We start from the raw sequence: 26,831 nt of genomic DNA, 5'->3' as shown, positions 1-26,831 counted from the left end.
GGCTACAATCAAGGGATTGAAGCATCTCTCCTATGAAGAAAGACAGAGACCTGGGACTGTTCAGTGTGGAGAAGAGGAGGCTCAGGGACGATCTCATCAATGAGTGTAAATCCCTGACAGGAGGGTGCGAAGAAGATGGAGCCAGGCTATTTTCACTGGTGCATGGTGCCAGGGCAAGAAGCACTGGGTACAAACAGGAACGCAGGCAGTTCCCTCTGAACATCAGGAAATCCTTTTTACTGTGAGGGTAAAGGAGCACTGGCAGAGGTTGCCCTGAGAGGTTCTGGACTCTTCCTCAATGGAGATCTTCAAAGGCCATCTGGACATGGTCCTTTGCAGCCTGCTGTAGGCATCCCTGCTTGAGTGTGGGGATCAGAACAGATGACCTCCAGAGGTCCCTTCTAGCCTTAACTGTTCTGTGATTCTATGAGTCTGTGTTATGGCATTTTTATTAGTTTAATTCTATTACATATCTAAAATACGTAGTTTGATTTTCTCCCCATCTTTGATCTCCATTTTTCTACATTGAATTTAGACAATATGCAATATGGACATTGTGTTAATTTGTGTTCAAATTTATATATTTATTTGTTTATCATTTCTGATTAAGAATATCACTTAAAGTATACAGGTTATTAGAAATTTGTTAATAAAATTAAATTCCACTTTTTACTCAAGTAAAATGGGAAATGTTTGTGGGTTTTGATTTTTATTTTTTTTCCCATAAAATATTTAAGTTATTTACTTAGGCCTACATTCTGACTATAGAATTATTTCAGGCACAGGAAGGTATTTTGACTTCTATGGGAGGTGTAAACCACACAGGAAAATTGCAATCATATTCTTTTACTGTGATTCATAGAGCAAGGCAAAGAATTATAAAGCCACTTTTTAAAGATTGCTAAAAGCACTAAAAAGATGTTCATATGAAAAATGTATGAAGTATAAATCCTAAAACTATTCTATTTTCTGTTCTCCTTTAGAAGAAATTTTGTCCTTTACAACAATATTCATGAGGCACCTAGAGACAACTAATCACAATACCTAAATGCCATTAAAAAACACCAAAGAAAATCTCAATTTCGAGCATACTTCAGTGCAGCATGTGTTATCTCTGGACTTCAATCACCATTTTGTTGTGAAGACAGATTTTGCCTGGAAAGATGTATTTAGAACTAGAAAAGTGCAAGAAAGAAACCTGGTTCTTCCCTATTCTCTCAGGACACAACTACTACAGGATAAAGGGAAGGGATGCATCACTGACTCACTCCTTTCTCTTCCATCTACCAGCCAGCAATGCTGGGGCATCCTTAAAAGGCACTGTAATAGACAACATGAAAGTGGAGATAGCAGCTGGCAGGTTGCCTCTTGGAAGATGGACACATCCAGAGTCAGGGGAAAAACAGAACCAGTGATTCCTCACTGCTTTGAGTTCAGCACTAGGCTGGACTACTAGCAATGGTCTAGCTGATTAACTGTGCAGTCACTTTGCTACCATCAGGATAAATCATCTTCTTGATTCCCTCTGTTTTTATTATTATTATTATTATTTTTTAATCCCCATCCTAAATCATCCAAAATCAGAGTTGGCATGCTGAGGTAACTCTATGTGGGATTTTTCTTAGGGCACCAATCTTCAATAACATCTCTCTAGTGCATAAAACTGCCAACTTGAAATTCCTAAGATTTTGTCTGTATGAATTTAATGATGTTTCATAGAAATCTGTAGTTTCAACAATTACAGAGGTGACAGCCTGAAGCCAAGCAAGGCTTTCCCTCATGCCTCAAACTTCAAGCTGAACATTTCATTCATGCAGACATAACTTGCTCTGAAAACTACTGTTCTGGTGCCACAAACAAAATCACATTTAATATTGTTTTAGAGATAATGTAGCAGGAAAGAGTTTATTGCACACATTCATTCTGAATTATTATTATTACTATATTTTGCCAGAATAATGATGAATCTAGCTAGCTAGCTACCTTTGTGCTATACTTTATAACTGAGCAAAAGGATACTCCATATCCTTATTCATATAAAGGCCTTGACCAAGCTAAGTTTCAGGTGCCACCTTTTATTTTTAACATTGCTGCCCAGGCCAGTTTTGTATTTTCCAGTCTTATTAAGGATAATGTAATAAAATGCTACTTTTGTACCTCATGTTTTGCACTTCATCTGAAGGCCACAATAAACCAGATGACACCTTTAGTTGCAGTAAAATTCAGCAACATTTAGTGATGTATTTACATTAATTTACATCTACAGTAAATGGTACAATTTACTAAGAATAACTAAACTGCCATTTAGGTAAGGAAGAGGCATTTAGCATTAGAATTTGCATAGTTCTGCCTGTAAAATCACTCCTGAAGGCAGAACTGTGCAAATAACTGGTTGTATTGAGCTGGCTGCTGCACTAAGAAACATTGGAAAAAAAAAAAAAAAAAAAAAAAAAAAAAAAAAAAAAAAAAAAAAAAACAGCATTTAAGGAAAATAATAATAATAATAATAATAATAATAGTAATCTCTTTCCTTACAAAAAAGACATTCTCCCTATTCCATCAAAGCATAATTCTCAGTCAGAGTAAACATTCTGTACCAGAGGTAATGAATTGAAGTCTTATGTTTGGGTTGGAGGCTTTGTTTTGAAACAGCAAGTTGAAACATCAAAATGAAGCACTCCCAGTTTTCCCCCCAGCATACGCACCTCCTTATCTGTGTCTTCCTACCCCACTCCTCATCACACACTGTTCTATGGAGCTGGCCAGAATTCACTCTGTAAATGTGTGCGCTTTGTTCCAGACCAAATTCTCAGGCTGCAAAGGTAAGTGAAACAAATCAAGGTCAAACAATACAAAGGGGAAAAAAAAAGAGACTTTTCTTCCCCAATATGTCCATTTGTTATTACCCTATTGTTTCATAGCTGTGACATTAAAGCCATTGCTGCTTTGAATCCTTAAAGGTTGTGGTCCTTTCCTTCCCTTTTCTTTTTCCTTTCTTTTCCTTTTTTTTCTTCTCTTCCCTTTCCTTTCCATTGTTCTCTGTTTCAAGCCTTCTGGGCACATAACATATTTATTTTCTACATTTAGGTTAACCAAATAAATCTTCAGTCATCTTTCCTTTTCTTCACTACTGAAAATTGCAATGAGACCTTATTGCTTTGTGAATCTTTTCCATAAATCACTGAAAAGAGAATTTCACATTTATGAGGACATTTATAGGTTCTTTGTAAGTTAAATTTCTAAATTTTGAGCAAAAACAAAATAACTTATTTTGCTTTGTTAAGAACTTTCCTACCTCATCAACTCTTCACAAAGTGCATCTGATAAAAGGATTTTATATTACTTCAGGAGGGAAAATGAATAAATAAAGACATTAAAATAAATTTACATGTTAACTCATTAGAAACTCACCCAGAGAGAAGTGAAGGAATTCTGAGAATGACAAAAGCAGAAAGTCCACATAGGTGACTTCTGTCTGATATACAATTTGTCTATGTTCAAAATTGTCACTGACTTACTCGATACCCCATACTATCATCTAATGTTACGTATACTTGCCATCCTGTATCTCCAAGTAAAGGTGTATTAACATTGTCACATAGCACAGTACTCTGTTTGACATATCAGGTGAAAATTGCAGTCAGCATTTCTTTTCAGAACTAGAGGATCTATACATGTATTATCTACCTATCATGGTATGAAAACAGTTCAAAGAGGCCCCCAGATCCAAAACTTTAAAAACTTCTATGCTTTCTACACAAGCTGTTTTGAAAAACAATGGTACTTTCTGATTTAGAGAATGGATGTAGTGAGTTTCACAAAGAATTTTAGGTGAATACTTCTGTTATTCATTCAATGCCTCTTTGTAAAACATCTGAACCACAGGGGAAAACAAAACAGAAGCAAAGCAAAACAAAACCCACAGCTCACGTTAGCCAATATATACTAATTTCTCATGCAGATGTTTTAAAGACATATGATATTTTCTCTTTGCAACTGATAATTGAGAAATCTAATTTCATCCCCTTCCATTGTGTCAGGATTTGAAACAACCAATTTGATCAAATCAATCTGATCTGATCCTCAGATTTCAATGGATAGACAGGGTCCTTAGCTTAGCTCTTCCAAGAATGAGATGGCTGAAATGCATGGCTAGTTAGACTCTGAGAGCACACTTTAATATTGACCTGATCACCTGGACCATTTTTCTGTTCAAAGTATTTTTTTCCTTCTTCAGGTCATCATAAAACTCTTCTGTAGGCTAAATTTTGCTTAACCCCCAAATTTACTGGAAAATAATCTCTCACAGCCTTATTTTCAACAGATGCTCAAATAATCCTTTTCTCATGTTGCTCAGTAAATTCAAAATTAGGAACCAGCAGGATACTGGGCCCAGGCTCTATCTTCTCTTTGTGAACTGACTAATGACACTGGCTAGACACCGAAAGAATCTCTACAGTATAGTAGATGTTTGCAGCCATAAAGTCTTTTCTGCTCCATAAGGGCTGATGTGAATCCACACAGCCCTTAGTACACTTTGTCCTGAAATGACACTGCTGAGCAATTTGTGCACAGCAAGAAGTATGAATCTGTCTAAATGACAGTTTGTAAAAGTACAATGTTGTTTTATGACAATAGTCATTTCACTCCATATGAAAACAGCTCTCTCCAGTAGAAATAAAAATAAAAGGAATGGATGGGGACTATTGGGAGGGGTAGGGGGGCTGCAAAATACTTACCTCCTTTTCCTCTTAGCTATGCAAAGCCACATTATTCCATCACCATAAAAATATGATGCTATTTACAATAATGATACATTCCTAATTTACAAAGCATTACATTTAAAAGCATGTGTTTACAAACAACACTTCTCAATCTTTACATTTTTATTTTTTTTTCCTCTCAAACAACATGCAGTTATTGATTATACTAGTAATAAATCCCATAATTTAGTCTTTCCAAGAGGACAATTGTTTTTCCTAGTGCCATACAGGATTTGTGTGGGCAAGAATTCACTTCTGTGCATTCTCTTCACTATGATCATTGAAAACGATGCCCTATTAAACATTTGCAACCTGCATTTCCTTCTTATCGGACATACAATTCCCATTTTTCTCTTGTCAGTCATCACATCAATATAATTTTGTCAGTACCCAGGTCTCCAAAATTTGTTGTTCTAGACTGAAATTTCCTTAAATTAAATTTATAAAACTACACCTGGAATTTATTCTTTGCAATAAATTTATTATTAGTATTCACCTGGAAGAAAATACAAACTATCTCTTAGCAGTGTTCTGCTTGCTGGTAGAAACAGAGACTTTTAAAAGATTTATCTTTATAACGATGAATTTGTAAAATGAAAAAAAAAAAAAAAAAAGAGTGGTTCCTGTTTCCAAAGTATAATACGATAAAGCTAAAAGTATAAAACATATACATTCTTGTTCAGCAACGTACACTGTGTTTGTGGTTCAGCTTATTTTCTGTGGTAGTGGAGTCAGAATGTATTGAGTAATATCTATGGCTTCATCTTTCCCGAGTACCCATTTACCTATATTTGTTCTAGTAGGAGAACAAGTACTGGGGGAAAAAACAACAACAACAACAACAACAAACCAACCAAACAAACAAACAAAAAAACTAAGAAGTGTTCCGTTCCAAGGGTATAGTTGTCAAAAAGGTTCTTACTAAATGATATGTATTGGGTCTTCAAGAATGCAACAAAAAGCAAGGTTTTTGAATGAAAACCTTGTTTTGGTAGTGAATTGACTTTTCATTTTTGTAGACAGAAGCAACATGTCCAACTATACAATGAGCATAATAGTAAGTAACTATCAAGAGAAAAAAGGTCAGTGTTAACTAAACTGTGTAACACCAGAGCATAAAATGCTGCAGAAAAAATGCAGAAGCTGAACTGCTGATGGAAAATAACACAGCCTTATAGATCATGAGTGAATGCAACCAAAAATGGTGAGTAACACCACAGAAAGGCCTTGCTCCACAGAAGAGACTGAAGTAGACTGAGCAAATGACAATGAAAGATCATATGGTTACAGATTTCTAATAATAAAAATGTAGTGGAAAACTGCTAGACAGAGACGGAAAATATATATATATATATGAAAACTTTTGCTGCAGGCACCTGTGGCAAATGATCTAATATCTTTCAATTATTCCTGTCAGGGAATAATTTTCTATTTTATTTTTTTTTAAAACTTATTTTTGGTATCCAGCTACTGGTTTCATTCCTGCCTTTCCAGACTCAACATAACTAACAACCTTTACTGAACTTTGTTCCACTAGCAATATCATGCTTGTACTACTAGTGAATATCATTGACAGGATTGTAGTCTAAATTGTTTCATATATGCTATAAAAATATATGCTAAAAAAAAAAATAAATAAATAAAAATCTCACACCTTGAAAGAATCTAGCAACACCACAAAGACATTATGTTTGAATTGTATGAATGCATTTTTGAAGTATTTGTTACCGCATCATTGTAACATAATGGGGAAAAAACATTCATGCCAATTTTTTATTTATTTATTTTTTTTGTATGTCAGAAGCAGCTATGTCCATCACTGAAATTCCTCACATACTTACTTCCCGAGGAGAAGGAATTCCTGAAGCCATGAAGCTTGTGAAAGCTGTCCCTGAGCAGCAAATCCCCTCTCTATTTAATTCTCTGTAAAATGCATCTATTCTCTCTATTCTCTTCCAACTCTTTGTTTCTTCCATCAAAGAGAATATATATTTTTTTCCTTATGATTTATTTTTATTCATTTTTATTATTGCTGGAGATTCTCCAGCAGAAGTGAAAAATGAAAGCAAAAGAGGCTGACGCATAAGTTGCATTCTGTATAACAGACGGATATATAATTGTTATCTTTAAACAACTGTAAGAGCTTCAGATGTCTAAGTTACTCATTCTGAATATTATGGCTGCTGTTCCATCAGCATGATATAAAGACACTCAGTGGTTTCTCAGCAAGGTACTATATGTGATTTTCCATTTGCTCTGTGCTTCCTTTTGTTTAAATTAGAATTCTTGCCTGCTGAAAACACAAGAGTAAATGGAAACGATATCACACAGCTTTGCCAGCCTTCCAGAAGGAAGAAAGAAAAAAAGGAAAAGAGACAGGGAACTGGATAATATGCTGACATGCAATCTGTGTCTCATGATTCTTTTCTGCCTTCTGAAGAAAGCAAAAGCAAGATTAAGAGGCAATGCTTCCAGTATGAAGAAAAGTCATTAAGAACTTTATATTTATATATGTATATATACATATATATGTATATATAAAGTATATTGTAAAGGATATTTATATATCCTTTACATATATGTTTTACTATACCTATAAAGTATATGTATATGTATACATCCTTTATATTTCACTGGAGGAGGAAAGGGTAGAAGCAAATTTTTCAATAATTTATCATTAAAGGGATGACTTCCAGGGCAATTGTGGCCAGTGATGTTCTTTTTCATATAGGTAGCCTTTTTCAACACAAGAGAATATGCATATCTTGTGTAATTTGAGAGTTTCAAACAAAGGTTTAAACTGCTGTAATGGATATAACCTTTGATGAGATACTTAGAAAAAAGCACTAGTGTTGCAGAACCTTACTCTAAGAGCTGAGCTTTCTTCCATCCAGCCATTTTTTCATACCATTTTGTCATATCTAATACAGCAAGAAAACTTGAATGCTTTTGACAACAGCACTAAGCTCACACTTGTCCTCTCATCCATTCACTTTAATTTGTTTCTGGGTTTACACTTTCTCTCTTCTAAGTCTAGAAAGAAGAGCGGTGAGAAGGATGCTGTGTCTCTGATGACTTCTGGCTATTTTTTGTCTAAAGCCTCTGATTCTAGCTGAGATTTTTGTATGAGCATAGTTATGTGAGTTGAAGAGGGAAAGGGAGACAGCTTTTTAAGATTTTACTAGCAGGTTGCTGGCATTGTTAATATATTTAAAAAAAAAAAAAAAAGAGGATGCAAAAATTCTGAGGTTATAATGGATGAGATCAGTAGCACAACAAAGATATGTGCATCTCCAAGGGGATTCAAGAGAATTCTAGGAAGTGTGAGGACATATTTCTGCTGGATATCACTTGGAAATTACGATAGACCATGAATTGAAAGGATTTGAACTAGTTAATTTGAATGGAACTGTTTAAGCACCAGGATTATGACAATGTTGATAATTTAAAAAACAGTCTACGTTTATGTATAATATGTATGTTAATCCAGTACAGAATTCAGTTATCACCAGTCATATCTCAGCAATGATTTTGTCTTTTTCATTTTTGCCAGAAAGCTGCCAGGTGAAATTTACTAAAGAAGCAAACTTCACAGTACTGAATTGTGAGGATTCCATTTTTAGAAATATAATTGTAGGTTCCTTAAATATGCACAGAGCATGCTGAGCCTAAGGCTCTTATCAGAGTGTTTTAGAAAATCACATCATCAAGGACACATACTAATGAAAGAACACAGAGTCAGATCCAGCTGACAGTACTGGCAGAGTAAATCCAGAATGTACCTATTTAATCATCTGGAGTTTTTCTACCTGTACACCTCATTCCAGCAGAATCCGGTACTGTAATAAACCCTAAATGTGGGTTCTGTTTGTTTTAAACCTCATTGTACTTTTCTACCTGTGAAGAGCTAACTTATATAATTCATCCTGCATTTAAATTAGAACTGGCCTTGACTTCTCAAAGATAAGCAGAATATTTGCCTAAATATCACAAAGCTGCCCTTTCTGACTGCACATGGAAATTATTGTTGGTGTTGATTTGCATGGGAACATAATAAATCCTAATGGAAGGTACTGCTTTGAAAATTTCAAAAAATGTAATTAATCTTTCATGCTCAATAACATGAAACAAAGTGTAAAGAAGTGCTATGAAGATGGAATATAAAATACAGATACTCTTGTGGATGAGGAGGTCGTTGCTTGTCTCAGTCACTGTATGTGAAAGCACACAGAGCACTGCTAATTAGCACCTTGAGACTTCAAAAACAAAAGAGCAGAACAAGTTGGTTGTAAAATTAAATTTGTCTTCACCCTTTAAATGATAAAAAAAAAAAGTTTTCAGATGAAAGCAGCATGATATTGTCAATACAGCAGTTTTTTTTGGTATTTACAGAAGATTTTAATTTTAAAATTCTATCTTGATTGATATTGCTTTGCAAAACCACATTTTAAAGTCTGGTCACAGCTCAGAGAAGGTTCTAGTAGAAAACCTTTCTGTGTACTTTACAAAACTATTATACTTTTTTTTTTTTTTTTGAACATCAGCATTTGTAACAAATAGGATTTTATTGTACAGCTACAATATTAACATGTTTCCTCTTGTGTCAAAAGCACCAAGAAACCAAGACTGAAAGCAAGAAATATCTTGTATGTACTAGATATGTGTGCTGCAAAGCTTCCACTCCTGACAGATGCAAAGTATTGTTGTGGTTTAACCCAGCTGGCAGCTAAACACCACACAGCCGTTCGTTCACCCTCCCCCCTCCCTCTCTGGGATGGGGGAGAGAAACGGGAAAGTGAAGCCTCTGAGTTGAGATAAAGACAGTTTATTAAGAGAGAAAATAATAATGATAATAATAATAATATGTACAAACAAGTGATGCACAATGCAATTGCTCACCACCCGCTGACTGATGCCCAGCCCAACCCCAAGCAGCCGACCCCCCCACCCCGGCTAGCCACCCCTATATATTGTTTAGCATGACGTCAGATGGTATGGAATACCCCTTTGGCCAGTTTGGGTCAGCTGTCCTGGGTCTGTCCCCTCCCAGCTCTCGCTGCACCCCCAGCCTGCCTGCTGGTAGGACAGAGTGAGAAGCTGAAAAGTCCTTGGCTTAGTATAAGCAGTGCTCTGCAGCAATTAAAACATTAGCATGTTATCAGCACTCTTCTCATCCTAATCCAAAACATAGCACCCTACCAGCTACTAGGAGGGAAAATAACTGTCCTAACTGAAACCAGGACAAGTACATACAGAATCATGTCTGCAAACACAGGTAAAATGTTGCTAGCCAGAAATGCAGCATGAAAAGGAAAGTATTCCTCCTACATGCACACACACATGCACATACACATATGCTTCCCTCCACTAAACACTGTTCCTTTCATACAATGTACTTGATTTTTTTCCTCCATGTTTTCATAGCACCTGAAAAAAAGATTCTCGTGATAATCCTTCAGTGTCTTCCAAAACTACTTCTTTTTCTTGTGTTAGGAAATAAAAAAAAAGTGTCAAACTTAGAACCTTCAGTTTTCCACTTTCTCAGTAGAATCTCTGATTTTTCTTCTGTCATGTCCCATGAACAAAAGCACGGGGGGCAAGGACACCTGTGTTTCTAAGGGTGGCATAGGAAACAGAACTTGAGCCCTTAAAGGCTTATTTACACCATGCCTGTCAACTAGAATAGGTGGCCTTATAGCTGACTCGTTAAACAGAAGCATATGGTCTATATGTGCAGTTAAGCAAAGGTACACACAGGCCTTGCAGACTCATTAAAGGGATGATTTTTTTCGGAAAAAAAAAAAAAAAAAAAAAAAAAAAAAGTGTTTAGGAATGAATCTTGTAAGAGAAAAACATTGTGCATCTCCCTGGATAAATGACGGTAAAACAGGAAATGAAGGTAGGATTTTTTTTTAAGGGCCAGAAGTCCCCTATGCCTCTCTTTATATTATTTATCCAAAAGGCCTTAAAAAAATCATTAATTCAGCCAAACATAACATTTCTCTAAATGTTAATGCATCATAATAATCATAGAATCATCTAGACTGGAAAAGACCTTCAAGATTATCAAGTTCAACCATCAACCTGTTATAATGAGTCCCATCACTAAACCACATCCCTTAGTGCCACAAATGGATGATGGTATAGTTCATTGTGTGTATAGTTCATGTGAAATACTCCAGCACATGAAAGGATGTGCACAATCATGAATTTTCAAGCATTTCATTAAAAAAAAAAAAAAAATATACTGCATTTGAAATGGCATCACCATATTATCCCAAAATGCATACTGCCATTTCAGGATTAAAAACTTTTACATTTATGGGAAGAACTGTAAGGATAAAATCTGTAGGAAAATGAGCAAAGAATTGAGATAATACATTATTTGATACAGCTATATCTCTGAAAATGAAATTCCCTTCTTGTAAAAAGAAATTCTGGATAAATCTCAGATTAAACGCATAACAGAGCCCATCTTTTTCCCCTTGGATATCTAACAGGAGCTAGTTTTCAAGTACCCTGTAATATTTTTTAATAAGTTTACAGAAACATGTAGCATGTACTTTTAAAATTAAGAAAAAATTACTTGAAGGCATACACCACTCTTGAATCCAGTTTAAAATATCAGGGTCAATATTTTTTTTTACTGTATGATCCAGTTATAACCTTGAGAAATTCACAGAAATAAATGGAATGATTCCTAATTTACAAGATACAACTACAAAACAGAACATTCATATAAATGATTTCAAATTGCTTAGGCTTTCTGGAAAGCGAAGCAGCTTTATACAAATGCAAATACAGCATAAAATTCTGTAATTTGATACTTTCCTGAGCATTTATTTCTGTATTACTTTATTTTAATTTGTAGAGATGCAGTTCCTCTGAATAAAGTAATAGTAACTCATTCTGGCTAGATATGTGGCTCATGAGCGACTTTCAGAAGAAACATTTTTTATAATTATTGATCACAAGATTATTGGTTTTCTCTAAGTAGCAAGAGCACTAAGATAGAATGTGCCAAGAAAACAAACTCCTTACAAAGAGCAGGGATTCAAAACCCTCCTAACCAGTAAAGATCCATTAACTGCATTATATCAACTTACAGCAAGACTAAGGAAGTTGAAGCACCCTCCACTAAGGGGTTGAACCTGATCACATGATAGTGCAGAACAAAGCTGTGCCTACCCCACCATTGTGTACCCCATTTTAGAAGTAAAAACAATCTAGCTTGTAGTTAACCACGGTCATGGTTAATGGAGTCAAATCCAGTTGGAGGCTCGTCACTAGTGGAGTCCCCCAAGGTTCAGGACTAGGGCCAGTTCTCTTCAATATCTTTATCGATGATCTGGATGAGGGGATCGAGTGCACCCTCAGTAAGTTTGCAGATGACACAAAGTTAGGTGCGTTTGTCGATCTTCTTGAGGGTAGGAAGGCTCTGCAGGAGGATCTGGATAGGCAGGACTGATGGTCTGAGGCCTGAAGTTCAACAAGGTATGAAGTTTGACAAGGCCAAGTGCCGGGTCCTGCACCTGGGGCACAACAACCCCAAGCAGAGCTACAGGCTGGGAGATGAGTGGCTGGAAAGCTGCCTGGCAGAGAAGGACCTGGGAGCACTGGTTGATAGTTGGCTGAATATGAGCCAGCAGTGTGCTCAGGTGGCCAAGAAGGCCAACAGCATCCTGGCTTGCATTAGAAACAGTGTGGACAGCAGGTCCAGGGAAGTGATTGTCTCCCTGTACTCAGCTCTGGTGAGGCCGCACCTCGAGTACTGTGTTCAGTTTTGGGCCCCTCGCTACAGGAAGAACATAGAGGTGCTTGAGTGAGTCCAGAGAAGGGCAACGAAGCTGGTAAAGGGTCTGGAGAAAAGTCTTACGAGGAGCAGCTGTGGGAGCTGGGACTGTTTAGCCTGGAGAAGAGGAGGCTCAGGGGTGACCTTATCACACTCTACAGGTACCTGAAAGGAGGCTGTAGCGAGGTGGGGGTTGGTCTATTCTCCCATGCGCCTGGTGACAGGACGACGGGGAATGGGCTAAAGTTGTGCCAGGCGGAGGTTTAGGTTGGATATTAGGAAAAAAATATTTACTAAAAGACTTGTTAGGCATTGGAATGGGCTGCCAAGGGGAGTGGTTGAGTCACCATCCCTGGAGGTCTTTAAAAGACGTTTAGATGTAGAGCTTAGGGATATGGTTTAGTGGAGGACTTGTTAGTGTTAGGTCAGAGGTTGGACTTGGTGATCTTGGAGGTCTCTTCCAACCTAGATGATTCTGTAAGCTTGCTCTGGGACTCAAATCAGTGCTGTCATACAATTTGCAGCTGTGTGACAGGTCCAGTGAACTAAAGAGGCACTATTACATCTTTGGTCTACTGGGATTCTGGTGCCCAAAGTAACAGATCTGCGAAGAACTGCACTGCACTGCTTTGTGCACACATAACAGTTTGATGCTAGGTTGTCTCTGGCTGCACAGTACCTAGGACTCAACTTCTGTACCAAAGATATCAGTTTATCAATTTTTCTAGTATACACCTACCTAGATGGCAAAAGTATACTCAGTCTCCTTATGGAAAACAAAAGAGGTTTCCCACAAAGGTATATATTTGAGCTGTGTTTAATTAGTTTTTTTTGTTTGTTTGTTTGTTGTTTTTTTTTTTAAAATCTTCATAACTTAGCCACCGTCATGACAAAAGCAATGTGAGCTCCTAATGGAATCAATTTAGACACATGTATTTGCTGAGAATTGCTGGCTCTGCAATAAGGAGTTATTAATTTGGAGGTCTCTGAATTTATTTCAGAAGTTATTGGTTTCTAACCGCTAATAATTCAGGACTGTAATTGACTTTTCTCTGCCACACAAAGCTGTGGGACCACTTCAAAGTACTTCAGCCAGACCATAAAGCTCAAGAATGAGCAAGCTATGCCCATCAAATAACTTCTCAAAGGCTCAGAAGGTTTATCTAAAGGTTCCTAGAAAATACAAGTTCAATTTATGTGGAAACAAATTTTCACTTGCATTTCCCAAGGTCAGTAAATCTCTTTTTCCAGAATGTGATTGCAGAGAATAAATACAATACTTTGAGCAACTTTCCATTATGCTCATTTGTATTTCAAAATTTGCATTCTACGTTCCCAGCAAAAGAAGTGACAGGAAATATCAGAGGTTAGGGATGAAGTTAATTTCAAAATGGCAATTATGGTTATGAAAAGGAAGGTGTGAATCGGATTTGTAAGGGTCAAGTCATGATTTGTGTGGGCATTTCAAGTGACAGCTAAGGCTCTACACTGCTCCCATAGGAACACACCATGTCACCTCATATTTAGGGCTTCTGGTAAGTCTGCAACCTAATATGAATTTCTTTCATACATTTAAAGTTGCTGTCTCCAATATAATTTTAAAGAATATTAATATTTACAAACTGATTTCAAAAATCTTCAGAGGATGAAAATGTCAGCATTAATGAGCCTTCTTCAAACACTGAGCGGAACAGCTCATTTAAAAATTCTAAGGATCACAAACTTTGATGAGAAAGCAAGTTTATTTTCCAAGTCATTGCCTTATTAGCAGTTCATCAATACACAAGTTTGGCTTTTATTGTTTAATTCATACAAGTGGTAATGAAGTTGATACATTGTGCAATACCAGAACATGTTAAACCCCAAACCAACCTCAGCAAATTCCTCCCACTAGAGGCAAGAAAATTCTTCTGTGTCCAAGAGAAGTTGCAAATTCCTATCAGTTAGTCAGGGTTGTGCCTGGTCTATTAAGATAACGCAAATAGGTAAGAATTTGGATATGTATCGTTCAACAACCTATGAATCGTCACCAAGGATTTTAGGAAGCATTTAAATCTTATGTTCCTAACTACACTGATTGACTGTTCTATCAGAGACTTCTGTTACTTGTCAGTACTAATCTGTTAATGTGTATGCAATGGTATTGAAAAGAATGATGCGATTTATACAGAAAATCTGTAAGTCATGGAAGATACCATTACCATGCTAATCTGTACCCACCAATTTAAATAGAAAATGTGAAATAAAACCTACTAGTTAATCAAGCTGTTCAGACTCATAGAAAATGAAGCATGGATTTTTCCTTTTGGAATTTAGGCATTTTCAGTTATTCTGTCCACTACTCCATGAACCTTTTCCCCCAAGTCTTCACAGTCTTGGGGATTTTTTTATTCTGTCTAGTTTTCTCATGACTGCATTATCAAACTGTTAATAATTTAAATAGCATACTAATCTCTAGGACAATGAACTTAATAAAAAATCATTGTAATTGAAATCAGAAAAAAAAAAAAAAAAAGCATACTTGGAGAAAAAAACGTAAAACTGCTATACAGTTCAGGACCAAACTGATTATCCCTTTGGAAAATCATTTTCTCTGAACAAGGTTAATCTAATTCTGAAAATCTTAACCTTAACATTAAAAAACAAACAAACAAACAAACAAAAATATCAACAAAAGTAACATTGCCATAGGCATCTGATCACACTAGTTTCCCTAAGGAGATGCAATGAATTGCTAAATAGTTACTTTTTAGTCACTTGAAAATCTTCACACTTCATTAAACTATAGTTATTTGCCCACTGAACAGAAAAAAAGAGAAATCAACAATATGATCCTGCAACTGTGACACTCAAAAAGACTTAAATAGTTTCAAATCAAATTAAAGGATTAGAGGTGTTAGAGGAACTAAAATGTTTTTACTGTTGTATCCCAAATTATCACTCAGGGGAGGGAAGGAGTGCTCCTTAAGAATCACTTTAACAATAGTTGAAATATATGACATTTCAATACCATAGAAATAGTTTCTTATTTTTAACTACCTTTATCAAAGCAGACATAAGACTTTGCCCATATATTATTTCCTTTCTATCACCTCTTAACAATGTTTTACACAGAACAAAATCTTAGCCGGTTATTAGACTCAATATTTTCTTTTTAAGAATAATGCATTTATCCACATATCCTTATAATCTGATTTGCTTTTAGCAATGTAAAAAATGTTTCAATTTAAAGAAAAAATACATTATCCTTTGACATCTTTTTTTTTTTTTTTTTTTTTTTTTGACATTTAGATTGTAATGGATGGAAAAGCATACTTAAAACTACTGAATGGGCAGCAGGGTGTTTTGGTTAGTATATATATTTTTGAATACTTTGGTGTTATGAACTTTAAAGACTTTGCTTTGCATGGAGAGCTTGCATATGCAAAAACATGCAAACACCTATGCACTGTTACCTCTTTGAGTAATGCTCAGCTTGTGTAACACTTATAAGCTTAGATTCTGTGATACAAGAACAGATTACAAAGTATACAAATGCTTTAGAAGGGCCTCCTGGTAATAGCTAGATGCTAAAATACCTCATATATATTTGTTTCTGTCTCTTCAAATAACATCCGCACAGTACAACTGTCAGGAAAAAAGACTAGAGCAATGGATTGCTGGCAAAGGCCAACAGCAAACAGCTAACACCTTGGAAGAAAAAGAATTTTGCTAATCCCAATCCTACACAGCATATCAGAGCTCTTAAATGTAATTTCTGTTTTAACTACACCAGCATCTCAATTTAATGTGGAAACTTCCTTTTTAAAATGCAGAGATAATGTAAAGTGGAATAAGAGAGGAATGCTCAATATGGCTTTGAAAAGCAGCAGAGAGTTGGTAAATTGCAGAAAAAGAAGAGAGGAAAATGACCATAATATTGTGTCTCCCACAAGCATTACTGATGTTATGAATACATTGGCTTCTGGTAATCGCCCTCCAGGATGATTTTTTTTTTTTTTTTTTTTTTTTTTTTTTTTTTGTAACTGTTGGGTAGGGATGAAAGATCAACTCTTAGTTCCTTGTACTGGAACAAATTCCCTTTGTGACCATGAGTTAATGACAGATTGATCATGTGGTCATATGACTTCTGTAGAGAAATAATTATGCCCACAGATTTTAAATCAAGTTTTCAATTTCTGCAAAGTTCATTTCCTACTTTTAAGATCTCTGGCATTTCACTTTTCTCACATTTTATACAGTCTTTTCTCTTTACAAAGCATCTACAGTAGGAATTGGTTCCTACTATAATGCAGAAAGACAAAGTAATTCAAAAAGAGAGCAATAATTGTTTAGACTCTCTACTATAAGGTAGAGAGTAAGGTAAGCAAAAGATCTAACTTCCTAATAATTCTGCCCCTAAATCCTTGCATTAAGTCTGAAAGGGGCTTAATCCTATCACTTGTGTTCACAGAACAAGAGAGTTAAAGACAGGAAAAAAACAAAAAACAGAACAAAACAAAACAAAAACCTTCCTAATCTTTCCCTCAGATTTTGCATGTGCTGCACTAAAACAGAAATAAAACAGTGTTTATTCCAATAAATTGATTATACCCAGGAAAGCTGGCAGAAAAATGGGGGAAAATGAATCTGTTATGAGAATTCAGTGTCATCTTTTTGATCTCCTGTTCTGATTCTCTCAAAATCAACTTGTGCATTTTCACTTTTTGCTGTTCTCTTCATAATAATCTCTCATATTTTCAAGAGAAAGTAATGAAACTATTATTTCCCTATCCTCCTATTTTTCTACCTTGCACAAAAACTTCTCTAATGCTAAAAAGAAGTAAATTTTGAAGTCTAATCATGATAATAGACTAAATAGTATTGCCTCTTTTACAGGAAAAATAATAATAATAATAATAATAAAATTCTCAGTATTAGAGCTCTCATTTGCTCCCTGATAAAGGAAATAATTAGATTGGTTTCCTTTGGTTTCCCGATAATTAGACTTTGTTAAATGATTGAAAGACAATATAAGGTAAATAATTTAGAAGTTATTCAAGGCTAGGAGAGTTATTCAAATAATTCAACATTTAGACTGCTATAGAGTTGTTAGAACACTGTACTTAACTGATTAGAAGGCATATGTCTGATGAACCTTGACTATATTTACCTAATATGGGATATGGGATGGATTGACATTCCACTTCATTTCTAGAACTTTACTTAAATTTTATTACTGGCATTTCAGAATAAATCCAAGATAGCATCTTTTTTTTTTTTTTTTTTTTTTTTTTTTTTTTTTCCCAGTATGTTTGGTTTATGAGATAAAAATTAAGGAACATTTTCTATTGTTGTGCTGCTTAAGGCTATCTTTGCTCAGAGAATAAACATGCAAGACTTCTGAAATCTTTTTGTTTGATTGATTGTTTTTCTTTTCAGGGTGGTGTGAGTGTGTCTGCAAGGAAATAATAATAATTATTATTAATAATAATAGAATTAATGAATTAATTTAACAAGATGTAAAGTGAAATTAATCCACTTACCAATTTACTGCACAAGCAATTACTTAGAAATAACCACCTGAATTTTCTTCCCAATAATGCTCTGTGGAATAAGTCTAGAAGTCTTACCCCACAGATCTGCCTGATACATAATTTTGGAATTAAAAACAAACATAAAACAACAGTTGAATACAAAAATAAAAATAAAAAAAAAAAAACAAAGGAAACAAAAATCACCATCAAAACATGAGCTTGAACAGGTGTTTTTGATCATCAGGTAATGAAAACCAAAAATATAAATAAATATGTGTTTTTTTAATGTGATTTTTTGCCACTGATAGCTTCTTCTCTGTCTTTTCTGATCTGGTTTGGCTCTTGAGCAAAATGCCTTTTTTACAGAAAAAAAAAATAAAAAAATACAGACAACCTGATATCAATTACATGAAATTTATCCTGTAAAACTGACAATAAAGGAGCACGATCTAACATAAATTGATGCGGATTTCATGAGAGGAAAATAATCTGAAAACCACTCAGAAACATTGATTTTACCACATTTGTTTCACTTGAATTTAATTCAGATTATTCACAAATGTATCATTCCTAGAAATGTGAGGATGTGGCTTCACTTCTCTTACAATAAGTAAAAGAGTATAAGTATTTGAAGAGTGTTCAATAACCACAATTATTTCCATATTTATTTCCAAATCACATCTCCTCAAGACTGACTATGGACCTGTGTCTATATGGACCACTGAAGCATACTGCAAGAAGTCCTAAGTTACCTCCAAGTGTGCTCAATATATTCATGTAACACAAAAGAGCATGACACTACTTTGAGCCCCAAACTAAAAACAAATAGCCTACCCTTACTAGCACAGAGCCTTTGCTAGTAAGTCTGTCTAACTATCAAGAGTAAGACAGACTTCTTCCTTACTTAGGAGAAGTACATTAAGGACTAACGTGAATCCTGACTTTTCAGGACACTAGGTGTTTGACAATTGCCAGTGAAGTGGGCCTGTGGGGAAAACAAACAAACAAACAAACAAACAAAAAACTAAATCCCTCAAATGTGTAAATCAATACTAAGAGTACAGACAGATAGGTAATAGTACTACCTTTAGAGGGCACTAGTGAGACCTCATCTGAAATGCTTGGGCACTCATGGTCAGAATAAAAGAATCTGAACTGGAAGAGTGGAGTGAAGAGCCATTTAAACAATCCAAGTGCAGAGCCCTTACTGACACAACAGCACAAAAGCAAAATGAGGGCCATTTGGGATACAAATCTTCACTATATAGAGAGAAATACTGAAAGGCCCTAGACTGTTACCGGTTTTTGTGTTCACTATAGCTCTGTACTGGGTCTGACAGGGATGGACTTAATTTTCTTTACCGCAGTCTGTATGGTGCTGGTTCTTTTTTTTTTTTTTTTTTTTTTTTTCCGGATTTGCTGCTGAAACAGTGTTGTTAAAACAGTCCCCATTGTTTTGGAGACTTCTGAGCTTCTGAGCAGTGCCTGTGCAACATCAAGGTCTTACCTTCTTCCCTCCAGTGACTAGGCTGGGGGTGCACAAGAAACATAGGGGATGCAACCTGGCAGCTGATCCAAAGTGATCAAAGGTACATTCCATGATGTACAACGGTGTGCTCAGCAATAAAAATGGAAAGAAGGATGTTTTGTGGAATGTCACCATTTCCCAGAGACTGACTGGATATTGGTCTACTTGTGGGAGGTAGTGCATCACTCTTTTTGTTGGTGGTGGATTTTGTGTGTTTGTGTGTGTATGTGCATGTATGTGTTTCTTTCTTCTTCCTCTTTCCTTCACTTACTAAACCATTGTTATCTTCACCCACTAGTTTTCTTGATTTTGCTCTTCTTTTGCTCCACTGTCCCAGTGGGGAAAGGGGGGACAGTGGGCAAGTGGCTGTGTGGTGCGTGACTGCCTACAGAACTTAATGGCAACAACAACCTCCCAGCTTCATCCTTCCAACCTGCCCCAATCTGCAAATCATACCTTGGCACATACTACTCTGTCTCTTTCTGCTCTGATTTTTGAGGAAGAAAGAAAGCACATGACCAGAAGAGTGCTACAATATATTTGAACCATGGCTGTGGATGACTAAATCTACAGAACTGCCATGTACAGTGTAAAGACATACAGAGTAAAACAGTCCTCTGAAAACCTGAAGAATGAATGTGTACACAGACTTTTCCTATGCTTTGTTTCAATACCTCACCTAGTTTAGCAAAAGGCATTCCTTCTGTCTGGAAGCTTTGTACATCTCTTGCTAATACATAAATGAGGGTTAAAGACAATGAAGACAAAGGGAGGTAGGGATGGCACTGGCACAACAATATACAAAATCCCAACTAATGCATTTAGGTCAGAAACCCAAAGTGAGAGATTCCAGAAGAATCTCCCCATGGAATATGGGGCAAAGACTGGGAGGAGAATTTTAAGATGGAGATCAATAAACTTGTGAACTGGTATATAACTGCTTTCTACAAAAGCAGCAGTCTGCATTTTATAGCCCAGAGGTGGAAGAAATCTCCTGTATAACTCTATCTTATAACAGCATCTTTTCCAGGGTTAAACTCATGGGTAAACTTATATGCCACAGAAAGACCTCTCAACTCACACACTTCTGTGTTGTGAGGAAAAGACAATGGATGTAAACTTCCATTGATGTCTTCCACTACAAGAGATGGCAGAAAAAACAACCTGCCCCCATCTTTTTATAGGTAACAGCCAACATACAGACAAAACTCTCTGTAAAAGCACTTTGAACCAGTTACAGAGAAAGTAATTTTACTTTTGCCAAACAAAGTAAATATGAAAATGTTACATTATCATCACTATGTAAAAGATAACATCCCTTTATGAATTCACAGTATTATATTCTTTTTACTGGATTGCAGGAGAGTTTCACGACTCAGTCATATCTGTTTCAAAGAGGAGAATGCAATTTCTATTTTGTTCTATTTTATTGACTGCAGTGGGCCACATATTACTTGCTGGAAGACTAGTTCAGTTCATCTTTCTCCTAATAGCCTAGAAGAGGGAGAAATGAACCCAAGGAACCTTCCTCCCTTCCAAATGTAGCATAAATGGCAGCAAGAAATTATTTTTGCCCTTACATAACAGTACAGGACCAGCAAGAATTGTAGGCCCAAATAATACAGAAGTAGATGCAGCAACCTTGTTGTCTGGGAATATATATATATATATATGTGCATATAAATATATATATATATATATTTCTAAGAGTCATGCCTTATAGCATCCACCTAGATAAAGCTCCTGTTATACCAGCACTTTGCATATACTTCTTTATAGAAAAATAAAGGAAAGACCTTTTTGAGTGTTACTACTTTCAGAGTGTTTTCTATTGCTCATGGAACACTGAATCAGATTCTACCTTTTATTCAGAATAACTGTTTATTGAAAGGCTGTTTTACATACACAATATATTGAACTAGCATCCTTCTCAACTACTATATAGGGCCAAATTCAAGCACAAGAAATATGGAAAAAACTTGGAGCTTCTTCTCAGATGACACAGAAGAGTATAAGGCATGAAAAAACAGTGAAAGCACAGATGTGAAGAACAGCATGCCATGCATCTCACTGCACTGGTGCTGTCTTCGTATCTTTCTGAGAGTCATCAGTCTGCTGTAGGTGATTATAGAAAGATTTCTGCATGCTAATTACTCCTCAATTCTTAAAGATGTTTCTGATACAAATAAAATGTTTGTACATTGCTTATTACTAAATACAGGCCTGAGATATTAGAAGTAAGACTTCTGACTGTGGAATGACAGAAATCAATAGCAGAATTTCTGTGGATTTATAGAAATGTACATACACAGCACACAGAGATTTAAGTTCTGCCATAGGCTTGCTCATATGATTCTCAGCAAATTATGTACTTTCACTGTCTCCCTCATAAAGTGCAGTATATGAGAATTAACACAGTGATGTTCATGTCTCTCTTATACTTGCATGAAAAATAGTAAGTAGTAAGTATTACTCATGTTAAATAACATATTGGTTTCTAGAATTTCGAGGCAGACAATAGGCCAAAACATTCTCTTTCAAAATATGCATCTGTCAAAAATCTTTTTGACAGCAGTTTTAGATCAAAAGACTTTTTTTTTTCCCTCCTGTGACTCTGTGATTTGTTCTGGGAACAACAAAAATATTTAAATACTCCAGTATGTAACATTATATTTACTGTAATTTTTCACAAGAAAAAAAAAGGTCACAAATACATGACAAGGATTTGCAGCATGCCATGTTTTAATAATACATTTTCCTGTGTGTGAGTGCTTCCTCCTTTAATCTACTGACGAATGGACAAAAAAATAAACATATAGTTTAATTTTGCTATGATCAAAAATGGTGAAACACGTTTTTTTTTTTGTTGTTGTTAGTTAGTTTGTTTGTTTGTTTCCACCACCCTTCAGACCATATCATGGTTTAATTATCCCTTATACTGACCCTATACAGTGGCTGTAATTATGAATGTAAATATTATGTAAAGACTGGCTGGAAGAACAGAAAACAGAGCTTTCAACTTAGAAAGCACACTTAATAAATTACAATTATCATGACCCTGAAAAAATATTAGGGATATTTTGACTTTAGATTTGTCAGCCAACACAGATATAATGCTAATTTTAAGGAGATGCCAAACAACTTCTGTAAACTTTTCAAAAATTAGTTAAGCATGATGAAAATAAATATCTGTTTTGTTATGTTTTCCAAACTACAATGGTGACAAGCTAAAACAGAGCTCCTGTAATCTCTGAGAGATTAGTATTATGGTAAAAAGCAGCCACTACCCTTGTTGCACTGCATACCCCGAGTAACTTGGAGTCAACTTCAGTATGTTTATTTAAGAACTAGTATGGCTAAGAGCTAAATTTTAAAAACTATTAGAGGAGAAAATTCCCAGCTACCACTCACTTTTAATACACCAAAAAATATGTTATCACTTCAGTCAGAAATTTGATCAAATTTACTGGATAACAAACACACACATGTATATATGTATATATAAGTACATGTACACAAAGAAAACTCATCCTTTCCCTATGTCCTGGTTTCAGTTAGGACAGAGTTAATTTTCCTCCTAGTATCTGGTAGGGTGCTATGTTTTGGATTAGGATGAGAAGAGTGCTGATAGCATGTTGATGTTTAAATTTTTGCAGAGCACTGCTTACACCAAGCCAAGGACTTTTTCAGCTCGTTGCTCTGTCCTGCCAGCAGGCAGGCTAGGGGTGCAGCAAGAGCTGGGAGGGAACAGATCCAGGACAGCTGACCCAAACTGGACAAAGGGGTATTTCATATCAACTGACGTTATGCTAAACAATATATAGGGGTGGTTAGCTGGGGTGGGGTTGGGGGGCCAGCTGCTGGGAGATAGGCTGGGCATCGGTCAGAGAGTGGTGAGCAATTGCATTGTGCATCACTTGTTTTGTACACATTATTACTAGTACCATTATCATTATTTTGGCAACCAACGTGGGGCAACCCTTTTCCAAAAAGGACTGTTGTGGTTTAACCCGGCCGGCAGCTAAACACCACACAGCTCTTCGCTCACCCTCCCCCCTCTCTCTCTGGGATGGGGGAGAGAAACAGGAAAGTAAAACCTGTGAGTTGAGATAAAGACAGTTTATTAAGACAGGAAAATAATAATAATAATGATAATAGTACTACATATATATATTATACATACACATATGCAATAATGTTCTGGAAGCAGAAGAGAAAAAATCCTGAGTTGGTTCATTTTCCTTATATTTATCTAGGCTTTCATCTTCTACATAAATCAGATTATGTTTTTTACCTACAGAAAAAGAATGTCAGAGGTCATTGACACCTAAACAGTTGACATTCATGTAGGTATAACCTCTTATAGTATGGAACATACTTTACAGAATATTGATAACTTACACTGTTCATTCTTTCTATAATTGATGATAACACACTTTTTAGGACTTTTAAAAATATGACATGAAAACCTTGAATAGAACTTATGAAGTAGAGATATATTGCTATATTGATCCCTTTACAGAAGAGGTGCAATAGTGATTTGCAATCAGGTTAACCAACACTGCAGTCAGAAATCTGAACAACTCAATCAGTTTAGTTCAGCCATGTGAAAGTTAAGAAATGAGCAAAACCCTAGATGACTCTTCAGAAAGAGAGTAAGTGTTTTAAAGGCAAACAAACTAAATCAAAACCCACTCCAAAATTTTATAGTAGCTACTTTCCAGTCTAGTAATAGTGGCAAGAACACCCCATTACTGAAATATTTTGATAGTTTCTGTATCAGTTTAAACTATTGCCAAAGTGAAACAATGCTTTTCAGAAGTTATGGATGTGATGCAAATATATTTTAATAGTGACTATATCCTATGGACTATCAAATTAGATAGACATATAGTTTCTTCTGATCTTAAAAGCTATGCAATGAAATGTCATAGGCAACACAATCCAAACAAACAATCAAATAACCTGACATAAATCAAAGATAATCTTACTTTTCTTTGTTAATTGAACCACTTTTTAAAATTATATATATATATATATATATATTGCAGAAGGAAACATACTGAAAAAGGACTCAATTGCTCAGGATCAAAATAGCTTATATAAAAAATATCAAATAAATACTATTTGTCTTCTACAATGTTCATAGTTTAAACTCACTGGTCTGACAGTTATAATAAGTAATCATTCGTTCAGCTGAAATCTTTCATGTCCTGCTAAAATTTTGGAATGATTCATAATAAACTGAAATGAATGAATAATTGAACAGCAATCATTATTTCCTTTACATAGGATATTAATTTTGGTTGAAGATCATTTAGAGTGTAGCTACTAGATTATGTATAGATTAAACAGAACAGAAAAAAAATGTGCTTTGATAGCCTTATAGACATGTAATAGCTTCAAGGAGATGGTTTTGGGAAACCTAAATGATTCTTTTAAAAGCCTTTTGAAGCTGATTGTGTCATTCATGAGACACAGAGACAGAATGTTCATACAAGGCTTCAACCTTCCTGATATTGGCTGGAAGGACAATAGGGTTGGACACTTACAACTAGGAAATATGTGGAGTGTCCTGAAGACATGTGGACCAGCTATTCCCAAAAAGGGAAGAAATAGGCAAAGATGTGAAAGACAATGACAAATGTCAAAAGCTGTGAGGAAGCCCTGAAAGGAGTGAGAAAAACAAACAGTTGAATCCTATCACCATTCAGGATGATCCACGTGCAGAACTGAAGCTTTGCAGAAAATTACGCTCAAAATTGGTTAGAACTTTTTGGCATTTCAGGGGTTTTCTCCTCCCAGGATTTTCTTATTTATGTTTTTGAGGTTGACTTAAAAAAAAAAAAACTTGCAGCTCCCTCCTATAAATGAAATGTCAAAATACAGTTGGACAAAGGTTTTACAACTTCTAGAAGAGGAAAAAAAAAAATCATTTACCATTTATATATTTTCTCATACTCCAAAATTTGAATGTTAAGTTAAGAATGTTCATCTAAGAGTCTCTGAACTTATGTAACTGTTGCACAGAAAGCCAGGGTTTAAATCATAAACTCTTCTGCCTTATTCAGTGTCCAACTGGAATTTCTAAATTACTAGCTTAGTCTCTCCCAAATACATTTCTACCTGATACTAACATTATGCACTGAATCCAACAGAGATGACAGAGAAGGCTGTAGAAAATAATAGTAATGATGGAATATGAGAACAAGGACATAAGTTTAAAGTACCTTAAGTAAAAAATTAAGGACTTAGGTATCCCCTGACTATTCTACAAAAGGGATTTTTGTCTTTTGTGTTTCTGACTAAATTATTTCTAATAATTTTCAGAAGTCTTTTTCAGGTTAAATTTTGTTCAAAGCAGTACTACCATGTGAAAAACCTTCCTTTACTATATTGACTGCATTTGTTTTCTAACTCTACTCAGGAATGGAGTTCACAGCACAGTTAAAAAGAACTAGGACTTGATTTTTGTTTCTTTCCTTCTTTTTAATTAAATATTGAGAAAGCACCAGTTGAATCCCACAAAGTAATCTCCCTAATCTTGACACAGAATATATTAGAACACTGGGTTCACTTTATGCCTAAAGAGTTTTCATGATAACATATAATTAAAGTTAAGAGGATGCTTTTTTGGGTGATCAAAGTCAAAGTAGTTTAATTTCACACTTTCAAAAGGATGTAATGTGGCAGCTATAAATACTAACTGCCATACTATGATGTGATATAGGAGGTCCAGCACAAATGAAGTTTCTCAGAATATAGAGAAAAATAACATGAAGTGTCAAGTGAAACACAGAAGAAAAACTAGTTGTGAAAGATTCGTGAAACAAAACTTACTAATATTTGCAATAAAATTATTGAATAAAAATATAAACCCTATGTACAGCTTCAGTGTAAGAAGCAATTGATTTCAGAACTTATTATGAATATATGAACAGTTTTCAGCTCAGAATTTCCATTTGCAACTTGCTAAGATGAACGCGCTGGGACTGGAAATAAATATCAAGGAGAATTTTGCCAACAAAATAATATCTCATTTCAACACAATAAAAATTTTAAGTTATGTAAGTTGGCTCACTTAGTAATTATAATGATTTGAGTTTTTACAGCACAAAGACTTTAGGAAGTATGGCATTTCATGTTCAACTCATTTTTATGCACAACGATAAGCTGTATTTCCTGTTGGCATAATGATAAAATACTTCTAAAGAATGTTGAAATTTGTAAAG

General features: G+C 35.3%; 1 long non-coding RNA gene across 5 annotated transcripts in view; it reads right to left on the bottom strand.

Moving 5' to 3' along the window:
- Window positions 1–26,831, bottom strand: part of LOC118163296 — a 268,072-nt gene that overhangs the window by 26,381 nt on the left and 214,860 nt on the right. The window lies entirely within an intron of this gene.

Source organism: Oxyura jamaicensis, chromosome 2 (genome assembly GCF_011077185.1).
Source record: "Oxyura jamaicensis isolate SHBP4307 breed ruddy duck chromosome 2, BPBGC_Ojam_1.0, whole genome shotgun sequence".
Classification (NCBI taxonomy): domain Eukaryota; kingdom Metazoa; phylum Chordata; class Aves; order Anseriformes; family Anatidae; genus Oxyura; species Oxyura jamaicensis.
The sequence above is the reverse complement of the archived record's forward strand: the minus strand, read 5'-3'. Positions and strand labels throughout refer to the sequence as shown.